This window comes from Bos indicus, chromosome 22 (genome assembly GCF_029378745.1).
Source record: "Bos indicus isolate NIAB-ARS_2022 breed Sahiwal x Tharparkar chromosome 22, NIAB-ARS_B.indTharparkar_mat_pri_1.0, whole genome shotgun sequence".
Lineage (NCBI taxonomy): Eukaryota > Metazoa > Chordata > Mammalia > Artiodactyla > Bovidae > Bos > Bos indicus.
Genome location: NC_091781.1, coordinates 15,001,427 through 15,022,325, shown reverse-complemented (window position 1 = coordinate 15,022,325; position 20,899 = coordinate 15,001,427). Strand labels below are relative to the sequence as shown.

At 48.7% G+C, this 20,899-nt stretch overlaps 1 protein-coding gene across 5 annotated transcripts in view; it reads right to left on the bottom strand.

Moving 5' to 3' along the window:
• Positions 1-823: 823 nt before the first annotated feature.
• POMGNT2 (protein O-linked mannose N-acetylglucosaminyltransferase 2 (beta 1,4-)) overlaps positions 824-20,899 on the bottom strand; it is a 67,629-nt gene continuing 47,553 nt past the window's right edge. The window contains exons 2-5 of one of the 5 annotated variants that reach the window (XR_011562954.1): positions 20,239-20,388; positions 14,879-15,025; positions 3,789-13,214; positions 824-2,638 (exon numbers count right to left, since the gene is read on the bottom strand). The gene's annotated coding sequence lies outside the window, so the exon portion shown is untranslated. Of the gene's footprint in view, positions 13,215-14,878; positions 15,026-20,238; positions 20,389-20,899 lie in introns of all 5 variants that reach the window. The other 4 variants (XR_011562953.1, XR_011562955.1, XR_011562952.1 and 1 more) reach the window with 4 other exon arrangements.

Here is a 20,899-nt window from a genome sequence, read left to right as displayed (position 1 = left end):
ACAGGAAAGGTTTTCTGGTGGCTGAGGCTAAATGCTAATGAAGGATTTTCAGTTTCTCAGGGCTAGGATTGAGGTGGGGTCTCACTGTGCCCAGGAAAGTTGGCCCCTGAGAACAGGGAGGTGGGCTCTAAAAAGAAGGCCCCCCAGAGTGTGGTAGAGAGCTTAGGGGTAAAACAGCCCCCATTTAAAGCTCACTAGTGTGGGCAAGTCACCTGACCTCCCCACACCTCAGAGTCCTTAGCTGGAAATGGGGAGTCAGGCTCAGTGCTCAGGGCAGTATAAGGGTCTGACTGAGAAAAGTGCATATAATTACAGGGTAAGCGCCTGCTAAGGGGTAGATGTCATTCCAGCATCAATATGGCCAAGTAGAGACAATAAGATCCCAAAGAAACAGATTTTAGGAAACCACTTGACAGGGAAGAAGGAGGGGCACGTGAAGGATATGGGATTAAGGGATATGAACTACTATGTATAAAATAGATAGGCAAGAAGGGTGTATTGATGGGAATTATAGCCATTATCTTGTAATCACTTAATGGAGTATAATCTGTAAAAATACTGAGTCATTATATTGCATACCTGAACCCAATATAATATCGTAAATCAACTACACTTTCAATCAAAAAAAAAAGGATCATTGAACATCTCTCACATCCCTATACGCCCAGGGCGTAGCACACAGTCAGCACTCGGTAAATATTTGTGGACTCAGATGAATGAATATGGGCCAGGTCACGTCAGTCATGTAGGCAGCAACAACAGTGAGGAGCTGGTCCCTGGAGAAGCTAAGAAAATTTCTGTGACCATACTACTACTCATAATAGAAGTAGCAGAGGATTATATGACACTCAGATGCCTGACACTACACCTCACATCACCCCTGGAAGGTGATACTTCGCCTCCACTCACAGAGGAGGAAACTGAGACAAGAGTCAGGTAACTGGCCCCGTGTCGTGCAGTTCATGATGGCGGAGCAGCGTCCTTGTCTTCTTCCTGGGGCAAGGGGATGGCAGGCTTGAGTCTCTCCTGCTTGGCGAAGGAGGCTGTGAGCAAGGAGAGTGAACTCAGCTCAGGGTGGAAGGCAGGGAGGACCAGGGCTCAGAATGATTGCACCTGCCCACGCAGGATGGGCAGAATGGGCTGTGACAACAGAGAGAGGTGATGGAATAGAAAAACACCAGGAGAGCCCCTTTTATCCCCAAGCTGTAGAACAGGAGGACGCAGTTACTCATGGTATGCCGGGACCTGTTCTCAGGGCTTCACACGTACTCCCTCTCTCAATCCTCCCAGCCTGATGGACCGTGAGCTTCCAGGTTTACACGGCGAGCTGTGGTTTGCATCCCTTTTGTCATCCAGGTGACTGATCTGAGCTAGAATAGCGACACACAGCTATTTGGAAGATCTCTACCATGGACCATCCTATTGCACACAAATGGCATGCCTATTATAAATCTCAGGTCCTTTTTCTTTTTTTCCAAAGTCTTAGAATGCAGTTTTGTTCATGTGAAGTTTCTTAGGGGCATTTTTATCACGTGTGTGTGTGTGTGTGTGTGTGTGTGTGTGTGTGTGTGTGTGTGTGTTAGTCGCTCAGTAGTGTCCTACTCTTTGCAACCTTATGGAGTGTAGCCCACCAGGTTCCTCTGTCCATCAGATTCTTCAGGCAAGAATACTAGAGTGGGTTGTCATTCCCTTCTTCAGGGGATCTTCCCAACCCAGGGATTGAACCTGTGTCTCCTGTATTGCAGGTGGATTCTTTACCACCTGGGCCACCAGGGAAGCAGCTTTATCACCTCACTTCAGTCAGTTCAGTCACTCAGTCGTGTCCAACTCTTTGAGATCCCATGGACTGCAGCACGCCAGACCTCCCTGTCCATCACCAACTCCCAGAGTTGACTCAAACTCATGTCCATCTAACCGTCTCATCCTCTGTCATCTCATTCTCCTCTCACCTTCAATCTTTCCCAGCATCAGGGTCTTTTCAAATGAGTCAGCTCTTCGCATCAGATGGCCAAAGTATTGGAGTTTCAGCTTCAACATCAGTCCTTCCAATGAACATTTAGGAGTGATTTTCTTTAGGATGGACTGGTTGGATCTCCTTGTAGTCCAAGGAACTCTCAAGAGTCTTCTCCAACACCACAGTTCAAAAGCATCAATTCTTCGGTGCTCAGCTTTCTTTATAGTCCAACTCTCACATCCATACATGACTACTGGAAAAACCATAGCCTTGACTAGACGGACCTTTGTTGGCAAAGTAATGTCTCTGCTTTTGAATACGCTGTTTACATTGGTCATAACTTTCCTTCCAGGGAGTAAGCATCTTTTTATTTCATGGCTGCAATCACCATCTGCAGTGATTTTGGAGCCCCCCAAAATAAAGTCTGACACTGTTTCCACTGTTTCCCCATCTATTTCCCATGAAGTGATGGACCGGATGCCATGATCTTAGATTTCTGAATGTTGAGCTTTAAGCCAACTTTTTCATTCTCCTCTTTCACTTTCATCAAGAGGCTTTTGAGTTCCTCTTCACTTTCTGCCATAAGGGTGGTGTCATCTGCATATCTGAGGTTATTGATATTTTTCCTGGCAATCTTGATTCCAGCTTGTGCTTCATCCAGCCCAGCGTTTCTCATGATGTACTCTGCATATAAGTTAAATAAACAGGGTGACAATATACAGCCTTGACGTACTCCTTTTCCTATTTGGAACCAGTCTGTTGTTCCATGTCCATTTCTAACGGTTGCTCCCTGACCTGCATACACCTCTACTGAGGATAAACAGGAAAAACATCAGAAGTAACAAAGTCCTCCCAACATGGCCAGAGATTCTTGGATGGGGGACCACCAGGGGACATGTGGGGTCGCTGACCCCACATTGGGGAAGTGAAGCCACTTGCTCCCCAATTTGCTTAGATGATAGTGGTGAGGACCCAGCCTGAGCCTTGGCAAGCTCCTAGGGTGTGGCCCGCCTCGTCAGCTGGGATGCCTGCCAACCATCCCCAGGGATGGCTGGGTGAAGGGTGTCCCAGGGGAGCCTTGCCCATTGCTGGTGGCTGACCCATGAAGTGGGAAGGTCATCTGAGCTGAGCCAGTCACGTGGACTCCCTCTGGGATATGACCCAGGAACCCAGGAGAGAATGACTGGCCCTCTGGGAGCAGAAGGATGGGCAGGGCCCCCAAGCTGCCATGGGGTGAGGCTCCCAATATTGGCCTGTTCTAGAATCATGATGTGACAATGACTGACCCTGCATCGGGGTCTTCAACCCTTCTTATTTCACAGGGAGGACTTGCCATACTTTGGCCCCAGGGTCCCTTCCCAGAGCATCTGGGCTGAAGGCCCCGCCTCCCTCCCTCCCTCCCCTGGTCTATCCCCCGTCCTGGCCAGAGCAGGTGGGAGGGATCCACAAAGGCATGGGAGGATCTATTTGCAGTTTCCTTAAACACCCTCTCCTGGCTTCCCAGGGGCAATAGAGCCAGAGCGTTCTTCCTACCCGTTGTACTGCTCACTCTTATCTTACTCCTCTGGTTGCTGGAGTTGCTTTTCCTTCTGTTCTGGGCAGAGTTAGGAGAAACTCCCTGTCGATGGGGGTTTCTCTGCCCATCAGCATTGGCCAGCCTCCCCCTGCCACTCCCCAACCCCCGGGCCCTGAGGCTCCACCTAGATCTGACCTAGGAGTTCCCAGCCATGGAACGTCTTGAGAAGCCTGACTCCTGCCCAGCAAAAAGCGGACCTGCCCCTAAGTTCAGCCCATGGACGTGAGCAGCGCTTCAATCCACACAGCCCCCACTGACCTCGCTCTCAAGCCAGGTCTTCCTGGTCTCCATCTGGGACAATGAGGTGGCAGTGAGGTCCTGCCAAGGCCTGACCAGTCCTCCAGGGAGCCCTGTGAGGTTTCTAGACCCTTTGGGGAGATATAAAGTCACACAGAAACAAAAAGTAAACTTGCTCAGGACCGCAAAAAAACTACCTGTCTACCTTCCTACTCCACCTGAAAGGGATGTGGGAGCTGGTCAAGGCAATCCCAGTGTCTTTCATTGGTCTAATCAAGGTCAAAGCTAGAATGCCAGCCAGCAGGGAGTACCGGGGCCCTGAGGGGATGGGGTGCGAGGGTCCCAGTTTTGGGTTGCAGAGAGGAGGACCCAAGATGGAGGCCTGGGGAGGATGGCCCCAACCCCATGTCCTGTCTGTATGTGTCATGGCCTTACCCCATCAGCCAGCATCTGCAGGTCCCCCTGGGTTTGAATAAATCTGACCCAGCTCTGCTCTGGGCTGCCTGCTCTCCCCCAGCCCAAGTCTCCTACCATCTGGGAAACTTCCCCACTGCTTGTGTTTCTCTCCTGAGCTCACCCATCTCTGAGCCGTAGAGAAAGGATAAAGGAAAGCAGCTGTTCCCGCGGCTGGCGAATGGGTCTGTCTTCTTGTTTTGCGAGCAGGTAGCACGTTGCGATGTTGTCTGCTGTCACTTCCAGCCGCCTCTCATGCGTTGCCTCAGTGGGCTGCAGAAAGAGGGATTTGAATTCCCTGTTTCTCACTTCTTTCTGTTTCTCTTCCTTAACTTTTCAGTCTCCCTCTTTGCTTCCTCTTCAATCCCTCTCCTCCTGGAATCCCAGCTCTGCTTCAGTTTCCCTGTGCCTCTGGGTCAAAGAGTTATGAGACTTACGCCACGGGAAGGAACCCAGGCTGGGCAGGTGAAGGTCACTGCTACCCTGAGGACAGCTGTCACCCAGAGACTCTGGGCCTGGCAGACCGGGGTTAAATCTTCCTCAGTTTTGCGCACCTTATTTAATGGACCTCAGCTTCCTGGTCTGTAAAACGCACACTGATCATCATCTCCTAGGGTTGCTGTGGAGATTAAATGAGATCACATCCCTGAGGACTGGCCAGGCTCAGTGCTCAGTCACCCACGTGTTGGCCCTGTGGGCCTGCCTCCCCTGTCGCCATGCCTGGGGCCTGTCCCCCCAGGAGGTGACTCAAAGGCCAGGGAGAACACAGGTGTTTCTGGCGGAATGTGTCCCTTCCGGCCCGGGTCCAAGCATCCCAACTCCGTTTCTAATCTTGTTCTCACGTTTCAGTTTCCTTGTTGTAACTTCTTCGGCAACCTCCCTGCTAGGCCCACCAACTGCTGGTGAACAACAGCAAAAGTCCACCCACCCACATGGGGGGTTGGGGAGCATGACTAAGTGTGGCCCCAGCTTCAATCCCAAAGAACCTAAGCGGAGGTCAGGGATAGAAATTCAGGCCTGCAGGGCTTCTGGGAGGAGGTGTGGCCTGACTCAGATAACAGTGCTTGGAGCAGGCCCAGGTGCCTTCAAGTCCTGGCCGCTACACTCCATGACCTTGGGCAAAGGTGTTTGTCCTTTCCAAGTCCTTATCTGTAAACTCTGCTGACAACACCGTACTCTCCATCCTAGGTTATGCTAGTGTCCTATTCCTCTCCCAGATAAGAAAACAGGAGGGAAGTTAAGTAACCTGCTCAAGGTCACCCAGCAAGGCAGAGCTGAAAGAGACTGTCCCAGAGACTGGCAAGCATTTTCGACTTGTTTTGCGTGGGAAGTTTCCCTAGGGAATTTTGGAGCGGGGAGGCGAGTCCTACACCACAAAGTGGACACAGCTCCAGAACGCTCCGTGACCCCCTGGCAGAGGGAGCCCGCAGGCAACACAGAACAGCCCGATGAGGCCGACTGTCCAAGGACTTGGCAGGCACTGCCGGATGTATGGCCATCAGCTTCTGCTCAGGCTGCCTCCCTCCTCTGCATTTGTTGGCCCAAAATTTATCAGGATACCCCTCTTCTCTGGAGCTCCTTCCAGCAAGTCCACTAAAAGCAGGGGCCAGGTGAGCAAGAACAGTATGGGTCTCAGAGATCAAGAGAGACTTCTAGTTACAATATACTTCTAGAAGCATACTGGCTTTGTTACCTGAAATTATCATTATTTTCATTTCAAAGGCTTAATTTAGGAAGACCCAGAGGTTCACTAAGGCTCCAACAGCTGAAAGAACATGTAATTTAAAGGTCAACTGAAAATGTATTCTACCCTGGCCATTAGGAGGGGGGTGGGGTGCATGGGGCCTTGACATTAAAATAGTTCCGTTTCTGTGCTGATGGCATTTGTAGATGTGACCAGGATTTCCCGCCGAGCCTGGACCTCACCATTTCCTCTCTGCCTCTGAGCTGGCCCCCTTCATTCCTCCTCTCTTCCTCCCTCCCCCAAACCTGCTCAGATCTGTGGCTAAAAGTGAAGGAATGTTCTGGAAAGTGGGGACAGTTAGGCTCCAGGCAGATAAGGGCTCAAATTCCAGCTCAACCATTTCCGGGCGGTTCACCTCGCTGACTGTCAGATGTCCACGTGGAAACTGAGTCCACATGAAGACGGTTTTGCCCCGAGTCTAGCACCAGGTAAATGGGGTAGCTGATGGAACAGGGGACAAGGCTTTCACCCGAAGCTCAGCATGAATCTGGGGCCCCGTGTGTCCTCAGTCCTTGTGGAGGGCCTCCCCCCGTCACCCCCCAGCTCTCTCCACGGCTTGGCCTCAGCCGAGGATCCCTCCTGCCCTTGGATCTGCCTCTGAGATGGACAGGCCCGACCTCTCCAGGGATGCTCTGTGACTCCCTGCTACCCAAGTAAAACGGACCCACACCAGCCTCTGCCCAGGGCTTAGCTGACTGATGAACTATCCTGGGCTGCTACCTGAATGGAGGGAGGGGACATCTGAGCAAGGCCCAGGGACACTGCTTCAGGGACACACAGGCTGCCCTCGCCCAGTATTTCCCAAGCGTCCGGACCAGGTGCTCACTTTTGCCAGAGCTGCCAGGAGATGTGCCCACCCCCTAAAGGGGGACGAAGGCGAACCATCTGGGCGGTTGTAAGCCTGCGGCGGAAGGAACATCTTCGTCTTTGAACTTGAGGTCACACCACTTATGTAGCTGCTGGGTCGATCTGTGTGTCCATTTCACCTGCCTCCCCAGAGGAAGTCGGGAGCCACGTGAAGGGAGGAAAGGGCATCCTCTAGACCTGGGTGCCCGGCTGAGCACAAGGAGATGCGCACCTGGGTCCAGAGACGGGGCTTAGACCTCACTCTGCTCATGACTCACGCACGACGCCGGCAGGTCATTACCCACTGTTGTGGTTGAAAGGCTGTGAGAGCACACGGCCCCTCCCTGCCCCGTAACTGTGACTCGGAGGATTAATGAGGGAACCGATGCCAAGCTCGGTGAATGCAGTTTTGTTCCCCAGCTGGTTCCTCTGATGAGTCCACAGAGCTGATGGGAAATAGCAAAGGTCAAAGCTCTCTACGTGCAGATGAGGTCCTCCAGGGTGTGGTTCTGGGCTCCGTGTCTCTGTCACCCTCACCTGGGAGGTGAGGCCCTGAGGTCAGACTTAGAGAAGGGTGTGGGGGGACATTTTCCAGGCTCTGGTCACATGCCTGGGGTGTTTCACATGGCAAGTGAGCCAGAGGAATGGGTCTTGCTGGGCCTTTTGGAAACTTCCAGTGGCAGGAAGCACAGACTGAACAGCACCTGTTAAAGTTGGAGCAAGCAGGGTGGAAGCTGTCTCTCCATGGTGCTGGCTTGGGGGGCTGGTCCCCCCCGTCTGTCACTTGTGTGTTTCGGTTCTGTGATCTCTCCTGGTGGAAGGACACTGGTGGCTGAAGCCAGAGCCCTGGAAGGACAGGAGGGAGAGAGGCAGGTGGTACCTGGCTGCGGCAGAGGGGGTGCAGTGCTGTAGTTCCTCTCGCTCAGGATCCGGAGCGTCCTCGGTGAAAGGCCTAGACGGGATTGAGTCAATTCCGCCACCAACCGAAGCAGGTGGCTTGCCATCCAGCTGTATGGGGATTGAGTCACCCGCCCCTGCCGTCACTGACCTTCAACACACCCTGAGAGGAATTCAGGGTAGAGATCAGGAATGAGGCGCTCTGGGCTCTGGGAAAACTGGCAGAACAAGCCTTCAGTTAGTTACAGATGTTTTCAGGAGAAAATTTTATGAACCCAAGTTCTCATGTCCTCCCATACTTGGAAAAGCACCAAGTTCGCTAACTAAGATGTCTGTTTCTCGTGAGGCGCAGTCGCCTTCTACTGAGATGTGTGTTTCATTGCTGGTATCCTTCTCCAAAATCACATATGTGCTGTCCCCACTGCTCACTCCCCCAGAAGAATTTCTCAGAGCAACCTGAGAGGCTGTGTCCTGGGCTACAGTCCTCGTTAAGTCCCCGAATACAACTGACACTCACAGCTCTTATGTTGTGTGTTTTTATTTCTGTCCACAGTTCCCCCAAATAATGCAACCTGGGGTAGAGAAGATTCTTTCCAGCTTAATTTTCTCTGACAGGTAATAATCCACATGGGTTCAAAATAACATGGATACAATGGGGACTCTTGCTCCACCCCGTCCCGGTTCCCTGATTCCTCCCACTACACTCGCTGCTTTTAGTAGCTTCTCACGTACCTCTCCAGGATTCTGTAAATCCAAATGCGTATTTCCACTCTGCTTTCTCCCTTAAGCGTACAGAAGTGAATGTATGGTACTTCCTGGTGTCGGTCAGGGGCTCCATAGGAAGCAAGTGGCAAAGTCAAGCTGGAGAGCTGAGGAAGGGTTGGTGACAAAGATGAGAAAGCTGTAGTCTTCTGGGGGTGGGGGAGCAATAGGAGTGTGCCATTCGCCAGGGCTGGGGACCCCAGGGGACCCTGGGCCTGCGGGCGTCAAGCCCGAGACCGGAGATCTTTCTGTGCTATTCACTGAGGTGGCATCTGGCACAGCTCGGTCCCACCTCCTCACCCTCCCAGTCAGCACTGCTAACAAACTTTTCCGCTGCCGGCTGCCCAGCACCCTGGAGGGTATTGCAAACACCCCATGTCACGTGGCGAGCTAGTGAGGTTGGCCAGCCGGCTGCGGTGGTCCTTCCCTTCAAAACCAAATGAGAATCTTCAGCTGTGAACCTCCCTGCCAGCAGTCCAGTGCTCCTAGGCGGTGGCCCCCAACCCTTCCCCAATTGTCAAGGAAGACAAGTTTTCCATGGACCGGGGAGGGGGTGGTGTGGGGATGATTCAAGTGTATTATATTTCCAGTGCAATTTATTTCTAATAAATAATCAAATGCAGCCACTGTTCTGAAAGGAGGTACCAGTCCGTCCACAGCCCAGAGGTTGGGGACCCCTGCTCCTGGGGATCCTTCCAAGGATTTCTGGGTACCTGTCACGTCGTCCTGGCCCTTGCCTGACCCCTCGGCTGGCACCCTCGCTCCTCACTTTCCCTCCTCACCTCGTACTTTCAGGCCATTGCTTGCACACTTCATTGTCCTCACCCAGCACTGCTGCCCGAGTAGGGACAAGGCATCCCCCACCCACAGTCTGTCCTTGGGGTGCGGGGACAGCAGAGGGGTATGACAGACAGCACAGATCAAGAATCCATTTAATAACCAACAAGGACCTACTGCATAGCACAGCGAACTCTGCTCAACACTCTGTAATGAGCTAGATGGGACAAGAATTTGAGAAAAAGAAATGTGTACATGTATAACTGAATCACGTTGCTGTACAGCCGAAATTAACACAAGGTTGTTAATCAACTATACTCCAATATAAAATAAAGATTCTTTTTAATTTTTAAAAAATACCCATTTAAAATTTATCGACCTCACTTTACTGCTGGCAAAACTTACTGCCGACCCTGCCCCAGGGGCTCGGGTCGTTCCTGCTTGGCCATCTGTCTCCCTGGTCTCCGGCTCCTGCCTGTTCCTGGGCCTCCCTCCCATCCTCTCTCCGTTCCCTCTGTCCCCTGAGACCCAGCTCCAGGCTACATTTGCCTGTCCTCATCCTAATGTGTTACTTTCCCTTCTCCTTTCTAACACGAAGCAGATTTTCCTTCCTATATGGAAAGGAAATCCAGAAAAGAGCTCCCGTTTGCTTCAAAGTCTCCTCCAGATCTGGGTCCTTGTTCTCTCAAACCAAAGGGCTGTTTTCTCTCTACTGACTCAGCGCCATCCAGTAGAAATAGAATATGAGCCCTAGATAAAATGTTACATTTTCTGGTAGCTACATTTAAGAAAAAAAAAATGAAAAGAAACAAGTGAGATTAATTTCAATATCCTCTATTTAACCCAACATATCCAAAATATTATCAGTTCAGTGTTTATTTAATATAAAGTTATGAATGAGCTATTTTAATCCAGGTAAATAAAAAGGCATTTTAAACATTATTTATTTATAAGTTTTTGGCTGTGCTGGGGCTTGGCTGCTGTGCGGACTTTTCTCTAGCTGTGGCGCGCAGTGGCTTCTCTCCAGTTGTGTGCGTGGCTGCTCACTGCGGCGGCCTCTCTCGTTGCAGAGCACGGCCTCAGCAGTTGTGCACACAGGCTTAGTTGCTCCACGGCATGTGGGGTTCTCCTGGACCAGGGATTGAACACGCATCTCCTGCACTGGCAGGGGGACTCCTCACCAGTGAGCCACCAGGGAACCCCAGCAAGACATTTTTAACCCTGCGTGTGTTTGATACTTACAGTGCTTGTCAATGCAGACTAACCACTTTGCACACACTCAGTAACGCACGTGTGGCTGATGGTGACCACGCTGGGGAGACTAGTCCTCAAACACAGAAAGGCCTATGATAACCTTTTAAAAAAAACAACCATATTTCAAATAACCAGAAAAGTCAGGGGCTTCGCTGGTGGCTCGGTGGTAAAGGATCCGCCTGCCATTGCAGGAGACACAGGTTCAATCCTTGATCTGGGAAGATTCCACATGCTGTGGAGCAACTAAACCCGTGTGCCATAAGTACTGAGCCTGTGCTCTAGAGCCTGGGAACTGCAACTACTGAACCCATGTGCCACAACCACTGAAGCCAGAGCGCCCTAGAGCCCGTGCCCCATAACAGAGAAGCCACCACGACGTCCACTGCAGTGAAGAGCAGCCCCTGCCGTCTGCAACTGGAGAAAAGACCACGTGGCAAGGAAGACCCAGCACAGTCATAAATAAATAAATACAATTATTTTTAAAATTTCATTATTAAAAGAAAAAGAAAAGCCAGAGTCTGAGAGAGGCACAAAAATAGAACAGACTCCAAGAAAAGAGAATACCCCAAACAGACGAAAACTCTAAGGAATTAAAATGAATAACCCAGAGAGAAGAAAATATCACACCCACTTAAAACTAAAACCTCTAGATGAAACTTTGGGCAAAGCAGAAATACAGATACAGCCATAGAGAACAAATATATGGATGCCAAAGGGGGAACGGGTGGGGGTGGGATGGATTGGGAGATTGGTATTGACATTTATACATTATTGATGCTATGTATAAAGTAGATAACCGAGGAGAACCTACTGAGAGTAGCACAGGGAACTCTACTCAATCCTCTGTGATGACCTATATGGGAAGGAAATCCAGAAAAGAGGGGATATATGCATACATATGGGCTTCCCTGGTGGCTCAGCTGGTAAAGAATCCACCTGCAATGCAGGAGACCTGGGTTTGATCCCTGGGTCAGGAAGATCCCCTGGAGGAGGACATGGCAACCCACTCCAGTATACTTGCCTGGAGAATCCCCATGGACAGAGAAGCCTGGCGGGCTACAGTCCACGGGATCGCAAAGAGCCGAACACGACTGAGGGACTAAGCACACAGGCATGTGTGTAGCTGATTCACTTCATTGTACAGCAGAAACTAACATAACATTGTAAAGCAACTACATTCCAATAAAAAAACCTCTCTGAAAAAGATCCAATACGAGTTCTTGAGAATTAAAACAATGACTGACAAAGTTTTAAAAACTCAAAAAATATGCTAAATAGATAACTAAGAACTAAACTAGTAAGCTAGAAGACCGAGCTAAAGGATTCTGCACAAACGTGTTAAAGAAAAAGAAACAGATGCCATTGCTTATTGCCCTGGCTTCTTTCTCCAGGAGGACCTCCACGCCTCTATGCAGCAATCTCAGGCTCTGGCTTTTCTGAAAAATCTGGAAATTCTTACATAGCTGTTAATAAAGTAGATGGGCTTCTGGGCTGAATGCTGTCGGTGGCTGGAGGAGCACGTGCTTAGCCCTGTGAGAATCCCATTCCTCTGGCAGAGAAGCAGTGGCTGATACAGGGGCCAGCCTCGGGTGACTGTGTGCAGGGAGCAGAAAGCGGACAGTGGAAAGGAACCACTCGCCGCTCTCCAGTCCACCTCTAGCTCATGCTTTCATGGTCATATTGCCTCTGTTCTAGAATTCTGCTGGGAGCATTCACTCTGCAAACAATTATTCATTTAACCATTACAGCTTTGTTTTCATTTCTTCACCAATCTGTTCTTATATTTCTCTTATGTTCCCTGGAAATTCCTTAATCTTCTGGACATTGATTCCCCCTCCTCCTGACTGCCCACAACCTCAAGCAATCTTTATTTCTGAATCTCTTCCGCCATTTCAGTGGGATTTAGGGAAGAAGTGGGGTACACACCAGTGTGTGCTTAGCCACATTGAATCTTAAGACACTTATTTTGCACTCAGAATTATTTCATGAGAATGGTTGTCAGAAGTGGGTTAGCTGGATCAAAGAGTAGGAACATTTTTTGAGGTTGTTGATATGTAGTTAAAACTGCTTGCTAGACTGAGAAGTAAAACAGAGAGAAAGGCACCACCTTTAGCAGAGAGAGAGCTAGGTTACAATCACAGTTCTTTCACTTGCCAGATATGTAACCTGAGTGAGACATGGAACTTCTCTGAACCTCAGTTTCCTCATCTGTAAAATGGGCATGATCATGGTACTGGCATTTAAGAATACTGTGAGGATGAATTACAAAAAACATCTTCACCAGAGTCCAGCCTATAAAAGGTGCTTGATAAATGCTGTTAGTCACCATTGTTTCAAATAAGTAGTCTGTTTAAAAAAAAAAAACAAAAACAAATAAGTAGTCTGTCAGCATCAAAGAACTGTGGGTTCAACTGGATGCTTGAAAACGCATTTCCTTGTTGGTCACTGGCATTTCACGCTCTCAGATAAATCACCTCCCAGCTTGGTACCTCCATCTCCAAAGAGAGAAGCCTCCTTCCTACCTGGCTCCCTGTGAAGGGGTCTGTGAAGATTCACTGCTGTTTATAAAGCCCCTACAGACGCTCCAGTGAAAATCCCAGTGCATCTGTGGGGTTGCTTTCATTGTCAGGATGGGTCCCAAGTCCTTGCCTCTAGCTCCAGACTGAAATCTCTATGAGACAATTCCTCCTCTGAGCGTGGTCAAGTGTAAGCTCCTGCAAAAGAAAATATCTGGTCCTTATTCTGGGCCAACTTCCAGAAATGTAATTTCTTCCTCAGCTGGGACGCTGGGTCCTATGACTCCTTTTCTATTTGACAACTTATTAATCAGAAATCCCCAGCAAACTTGCTCCAGGGAGGCAGGCTGAGCCCCGACCTTGGTCACACGCCAGCCCAGGTCAGGATTCCAGGAACCAAGTGTTTGCGCCCAGTCCAGATGGAGGGCTGGAGGCGGCTCTTGCGAGAAACCTCTGGAGTCACTGGCCCAGGGGTGCAATGGCCCGGGTCGGGGTTGTGGGGTGTCAGGAAGAAACCAGTTCAGTGGCAAAGAAAGAAGTGTGAACCTGTAGAACCAGGGCAGCCCCAGGGCAGAGGTCAGCCAGGGTCAGCACCCTGAGAGGTCATGGAGGCAGGAGTCTGGCAGATTGGAATTGAGGCCAATGGAGGGGCAGGGCAGGGGAGAGTTCATGTGAAGAAATAACAGGAAAGTTGTAGGGCAACCATGAAGCCTGTTGGGCTTTTTTTTTTTTTGACTCAGTAAGCAGCAAACTAACAAGGCACAGGGTATGACTGTCCCAGACTTGACTGGGAGCTGATCTCTACACTAAGAGTCATCACTGTAAGAATCTCTTCCTTTCTCCCTCTTTCCTGGCCCCACGCACAGAAGGGCTGGTGGCCACCAAGCTGGAAAGGGCCTGGGTGGAGGCAGGTAGAGCCAGCAGGAAGGTCAAATAAATAGAGGGCAAGAAGGACCTAGGGTATGGGAGAGTCCCTCAAGGAGAAGGGTTCACTCACCAAAGGGGCCCTTCCTGCCCCATCCCCTGCTCCCACACAACTGGCCCTTCCCTCTGCTCCCCAAAGGGCGGTGTGCAGCCAACACAGGCTGCCCTGCCTCAGTACTAGGACGCCAATGATGATGGCTACATGTGGCCCTTGACTTCCTGCTGGTGAGACAGCAAAGCAGGGAAGGCACAGAAGGGCTGGAGTAGCGTGTTCAAGGTCAGACAGCAAGGTCAGGGGCAGCAGTGGGCTGGGGAGTGAAAAGCAAAACCAAGTGGCTTCCAGAACTTCTGCAGAGTGTAGGTTAGATGCCCCGAGAGGCTCCAGAAGGACTAAACAGGGAGGTTCCCAGAAGGCTCCCAGGGCACCCAGCACTGCGGCCAGGGCAGCAAGTCCTCTTTAGTCCCTGCTGGACTGGAGAGCAGGAAAGATTATGAGTGAGTATGAAGTCGGGAGCAGCCCTTGGGAAATGAATTTGGGCTCCACCTCCCCAGTAAATCTCAAATTCTCCTCATATCTGGGGAGACTGTTGCTCAGTCGTTCAGTCATGTCCAACTCTCTGCAGCCCCATGGACTACAGCCCGCTGGGCTCCTCTGTCCATGGGATTTCCCAGGCAAGAATACTGGAGTGGGTTGCTTTGCCCTCCTCCAGGGGATCTTCCCCACCCAGGGACCAAACCCACGTTTCTTATGTCTCCTGCATGGGCACACAGATTCTTTCCCACACGTGGTACCTGAGAAGTCTGGGTTGGAGAGATTAAGAGGGAAAAAAGGATGAGGTATTTTATTCTTAAATGCTGCCTGGACTGCCTTCTAGGTTAGAGCATCTCTCCCAGGTCCCTGCCCGATGATGCAGGGCGCGCCCCTCTTTCTCACTGACCTGCTGTCACGTCCAGGGTTTCCGGGGCTCCTCATGCAGCCTGTCCACCCTCCTGGGGGCTCACTCTTCTTAGATCTGAATCCTCACCGCAGGTACTTCTTTTGGAGAAATAGCTTGATCTCTTTCTGATTACAAGTGAAATATCTGCTAAATGCAAAAATAAATAAATGAGGAAGAGCATGAACAAAAAAGTCTTTCAAATGATACATCTAGAGAATGAAGAGCTGTTTAGCCATTAAAAAAAGATTGGGGATTTTTGTTACATCTCAGTATGGACAAGATTCATAGTTACATGAGAAAATTAAGGTGCTGGACACAATGAGAGCACCCTCCATGCATGTCAAATTCTCCCAAGGGATGCTCAGCCAACACGAGTTGCTCTCTAGGAGGGGAACTGGGTGGCTTGGAGGAGATTTTTCACTAGTCCTTAAGAGCTTTTGATTTTTATGTCATGTGATTGTATCACTTTTTCAAAGATTAAATGCAAATTTGAGAAAGAATAGCTTATTATGCAGTACTCAGTGAAAATTACTCTCTCAAAATATATCTTTCCAAATTTTATTTTCTGTACACACACACACACACATACTTCATTTATTTCTATAATACTGAGATTATGCTTGTTCTTTGGAAGAAAAGCTATGACCAATCTAGACAGCATATTAAAAAGCAGAGACATTATTTTGCCAACAAAGGTTCATCTAGTCACAACTATGGTTTTTCCAGTAATCACATATGGATGTGAGAGTTGGACCATAAAGAAAGCAGAGTGCCAAAGAACTGATGCTTTTGAACTGTGGTGTTGGAGAAGACTCTTAAAGAGTCCCTTGGATTGCAAGGAGATCAAACCAGTCAATCTTGAAATCAGTCCTGAATATTCATTGGAAGGACTGATGCTGAAGCTGAAGCTCCAGTACTTTGGCCACCTCATGCGAACAGCTGACTTATTGGAAAAGACCCTGATGCTGGGAAAGATTGAAGGCGGGAGGAAAAGGGGATGACAGAGGACGAGATGGTTGGATGGCATCACCGACTCAATGGACATGAGTTTGAGCAAGCTCCAGGAGTTGGTGATGGACAGGGAGGCCTGGCATGCTGTATGCAGTCCATGGGGTCACAGAGTCGGACACAACTGAGTAACTGAACTGAACTGATAATGAATTATAATCTGCTTTACCCCTCACTTACTATAGTGTGGATAACCTTCTGTACTGGAGTATATAAAGCACACTGTTAATTTAAGTAGCTGTAGAGTTATTCTTTATATACTTTTACCATGTTTTTAACTAGTTCCCTGTAATTTTTAACAGTTTTATTGACTTTCACATACTCTAAAATTCGTCCACTTTAACTGTATCATTCAGTGGGTTTTAGTATATAGCCACAGAATTGGGCAAGCATCACTACAATCTAACATCAGAACATTTTCATAACCCCCAAAAGAAAGCCCATGTCCATCCTTCCTCTTCTCTGAACTCTAGGCAACCACTCATCTACTAGCTCCCTACATGGATTTGCCTGTTCTAGACATTTCTCATAAATGGGACCATATCAATGCAACAGATGGCCTTTTGTGTCTGGCTTCTTTTACTTACTAAACTGTTTTTCAAGTCACATCCATGTTGCAATATCAATCAGTATTTTAGTTTTTTGTTGATGAATAATACTCCATTGTATGGATATTTCACATTTTGTTTGTCCATTCATCAGTTGATGGATATTTGTTTTTTTCCCCCCTCTTTTCAGGTCTTACAAGTAATACGGCTATGAGCACTCATGTGCAAGTTTTCATGTGAAATCGTTTTCAGTTCTCCTAGAAGGGGAATGACTGGCCAAAAAAGACAGCACATTTCACTTTCTGAAGAACTGCCAAGCTCCTGTCCAAAGGGAACCTTCCACTTTGCATTCTCACCTGCAAGATATGTGCATTTCAATTTCTCCATGTCTTCACCAACTCTTGCTATTTTCTGTGGCTTTGGTTATAGCCATTCCTAGTGGATGTGAAGTGCTATGCTATTATGACTGATATTTCTCTAATGACTCATGACCACTAAGATGCTGAGCATCTTTTCATGTGCTTGATGGTCATTTGTATATCTTCTCTGGAGAAACGTCTACTCAGATCCTTTACTCAGTTTAAAATTAGATTGTCCTCTGATGACTGTGTTGTAAGAGTTCTTATATATTCGGGATTGTTGTTGTTGTTCATCATCAAATCATGTCCGACTCTTCATGACCCCATGGACTGCAGCACACCAGACTTCCCTGTCCCTCACTCTCTCCTGGAGTTTGCCCAAGTTCGTGCCCATTGAATCAGTGATGCCATCCAATCATCTCATCCTCTGTCGAGCTCTTCTCCTCCTGCCCTCAATTTTTCCCAGCATCAGGGTCTTTTTCAATGAGTTGGCTCTTTGCATCACGTGGCCAAAGTACTGGAGCTTCAGCTTCAGCACCAGTCCTTCTAACGAGTATTCAGGGTTGATTTCCTTTAAGATTGACAAGTTTGAGCTCCTTGCTTTCCAAGAGACTCAAAAGTCTTATCCAACAACAAAATTCAAAAGCATCAATTTTTCAGCACTCAGCCTTCTTTATGGTCCAACTCTCATATACATGACTACTAGAAAGACCATATCTTTGATTATATTCAGGATACAAGTCCCTTATCAGATATATGATCAGAAACTATTTTTTCCCATTCTGTGGATTGTCTTCCATTTTAGTAGTATCACTTGAAGCAAAAAAAAAAAGTTTTTATATTAACAAAGTCTAACTGATCTACCTTCACTTTTATGAACTATGCTTTTTGAGTCATGTCTAAGAAACCATGTCTAAAAACTCATGTCTAAAATGCTTGGTTAAGAGATTGGTATAATTTACCAGTGAATCCATATGGGCCTGAATTTTTCTTCGAGGGAAGTTTTAAAATCACTAATTCAATCCCTCTACTTGTAAGTCTGTTCATAATGTCCATTTCTTCCTGAGTATGTCTTTATGGTTTGTGTCTAAGAATTTACTCACTTCATCTTTGCCATCTAACTTGATGGCATATGATTATTCACATCAGTCCCTTAAAAACCCTTCTGTTTTTGTAAAGTCGATAGTGAAGTCACACTTTGACTCCTGACTTGCTCTTCCTTTGTTCCTATTATAGTCCCTGGCCATTCCTCTCTCCCTACCCCTACTGTAGGCCTCGACTGTTCAGAAGGTCCATCGATTGCCTTATAAACCAGTATAGCTAAGTGCCAGTGGAAAACTATCTTAGACCAGCTCAGAAATGCAAAACCAAAACGTCTTGGTGCAACCAAGATGCTGCACCTTCAGCTGGCTCTGCCCCTGGAGGAAGAGAGGACGCCCCGCTGCAACCATCTCGCCTGTTGCAGAATCTGCCTGGTCAACAGGATGATGAGGGGAGAGCCTGTTGGCCTGAAGTCCTGTCCCAGACATTTCTGACTAGGCTACCAGAGAGCGCTCTGAGCCTGGGGCAACTCGCCTTCCCCAGGCAAGCGTTCCCTGGTTTGGTCTTGAGAGTCAAGCTGCCTGGGCTGAAATCCCATCTTCATCTCCTTCTTCTCCTTCCATGTAACCTTGGGCAAACTACTCAGTCTCTCTGTTCCTGGTTTCCTCATTTGTTGAACAGAGATAATACTAGTACATAGCTCAGGCAGTTGCTGGAGTGGCTGTAGATGAGATGAAACATATAACACACAGCCAGCCCTTCCAACTGTCCCTGGAAGAGAGTAAGCCCTCAAACAATGTCTGCACTAAGAACAAGTCTGGGGCTTCCCTGATGGTACAGTGGTTGAGAATCCACCTGCCGATGCAGGAGACACAGGCTTGATCCCTGTTCTGAGACGATCCCACATGCCACAGAGCAACTGAGCCCATGAGCAGCAACTACTAAAGCCCATGTACCTGGAGCCCATGCTTCACAAGAGAAGTCACCTCAGTGAGAAGCTCGTGCACTGCAACCAGCAGGTAGCCCCCGTTTATCACAACTGGAGGAAGCCCACGTGCAGCAATGAAGACCCAGCACACTCATAAATAAATACACCTTAAAAAAACAAGTCCGCCCCTTTTGAGTTCAGCCAGGGCTCCCAAGCCTGCCCTCTGCAGCTGTCATCTCTCCCAGCAGCAGGACTCTGCTGGGCTGCCATCCATGCCTCGCTCTGTGCCAGGCTGCCCACCACCCAGGGCAGAACGAGGAGATGGGCCAGTAGAATCTGAAAGTGCTGCCCCTGAACTGTGTTGAGGGAGAGACCTGACTGGAGTAAGGAAGATCTGGCTCCGAGGCCTCACTCTGCCACCTGCTCTACATGACACCTCCATGAAAACGAGTTTCTCAACCTCTGAATGTCGATCTGTTCATCTTTTAAATGGAAATAACAGTACCTTCCCCTGTGTCAGGGGAAGATTCAGCTGCCAATCCCTGAGACCTGATAAACAGACTGGCACATGTACTGAGGATTCATTTCAGATCATAAAAAGTTGTCCTCCTGCTGGTACCTTTTCTCCTCTATTGCAAAAGCTTTCTCTCCACCACATCAGCCTGTTTCAAATAAAGGGCACACCACAGTGTCATTAAATCTGGTCCTGATCATTGGTGGGAATGTAGACTGATACAACCACTATGGAGAAGAATATGGAGCTTCCTTTAAAAACTAGGACTAAAACTATCATGTGACCCAGAAATCCCACTACTGGGCATATACCCTGAGAAAAGCGTAAATGAAAAAGACGCGTACCCCAGTGTTCACTGCAGCACTATTTACAATACCCAGGACATGGGAGAAACCTAGCTGTCCATCAGGAGATGAATGGATAAGGAAGCTGTGGTACATATACACGATGGAATATTACTCAGCTATAAAAAGGAATGCATTTGAGTCAGTTTTAATCAGGTGGATGAACCTAGAGCCTATCATACAGAGTGAAGTAAGTCAGAAAGAGAAAGAGTATATTAATGCATATATATGGAATCTACAAAGATAGTACCGACGGGCCTATGTGTACAGCAGCAAAGGAGACACAGACATAAAGAACGGGCTTTGGGACTCAGTGGGAGGAGAGGGTGGGATGATTTGAGAGAACAGCATTGAAACATATACATTACCATATGTAAAATACATAGCCAGTGGGAGTTTGATGTATGATGCAGGGCACTCAAAGCCGGTGCTGTGTGACAACCTAGAGGGATGGGTGGGGAGAGAGGTGGAAAGGGGGTTCCGGAGGGAAGGGACACACGTATGCCTATGGCCGACTCATACCAATGTATGCTAAAAGCTATCACAGTATTGTAAAGTAATCATCCTCCAATCAAGATATATATTTTTAAAAAGACGCACACACACAAAAAAACAAACCTGATACTGTTTGAAGCCAAACAAGCAGAGGTGACTTGGATGTGATGTGACCAAGGTTCAGACTGCATCTTGTTTCACCCAGAGTGCCTCCTCTTTGGCTGACATTTGTGATCTTCATTCCCCTCGCATCCCTGGAGCTCAAGCTGCGAGCTACAATCAGAACAAGTCTAAGGTTTCCAGTAAACTCAGTCTGTGATTCTCCCACTTACGATGCCATTAGGGGCCGAGAGACCGAGCATGCTGTGAGGTGGTGCTGACGCCCCTCTTTCCCATCAATGGCCCTGGGACCAGGGAAGTGGAACAGGGGGGCAAGAGGACCAGTGGTCAAAGGAGAGCCACCTACGGCCCCATAGACAGGGCCCCACAAGGACCACCACTTTGCCTCCACAAAAAAACAGGCGTCTTCCTCAGTGTAGCCGTCTCCAGGAGGCAAAGCGGAATCTGGAGAGGGCCAGGGGCTGTGGCCCCACCACTCCTCTAAGCTGGGGCCGAACAGACTTGGCAGGAGATGCAGTGGGCATGGCTGGCAGCCCCAAGGGGCAAAGGGGCATTCTGTGCCATTTTCACGGAGTCACATTTCCAACTTGATTGAAAGTGAAATCTTTAATAATGTATAGATTTTCAGTGACTGAAGCCTGGCTCTTGCCAAATCCTAGCATAA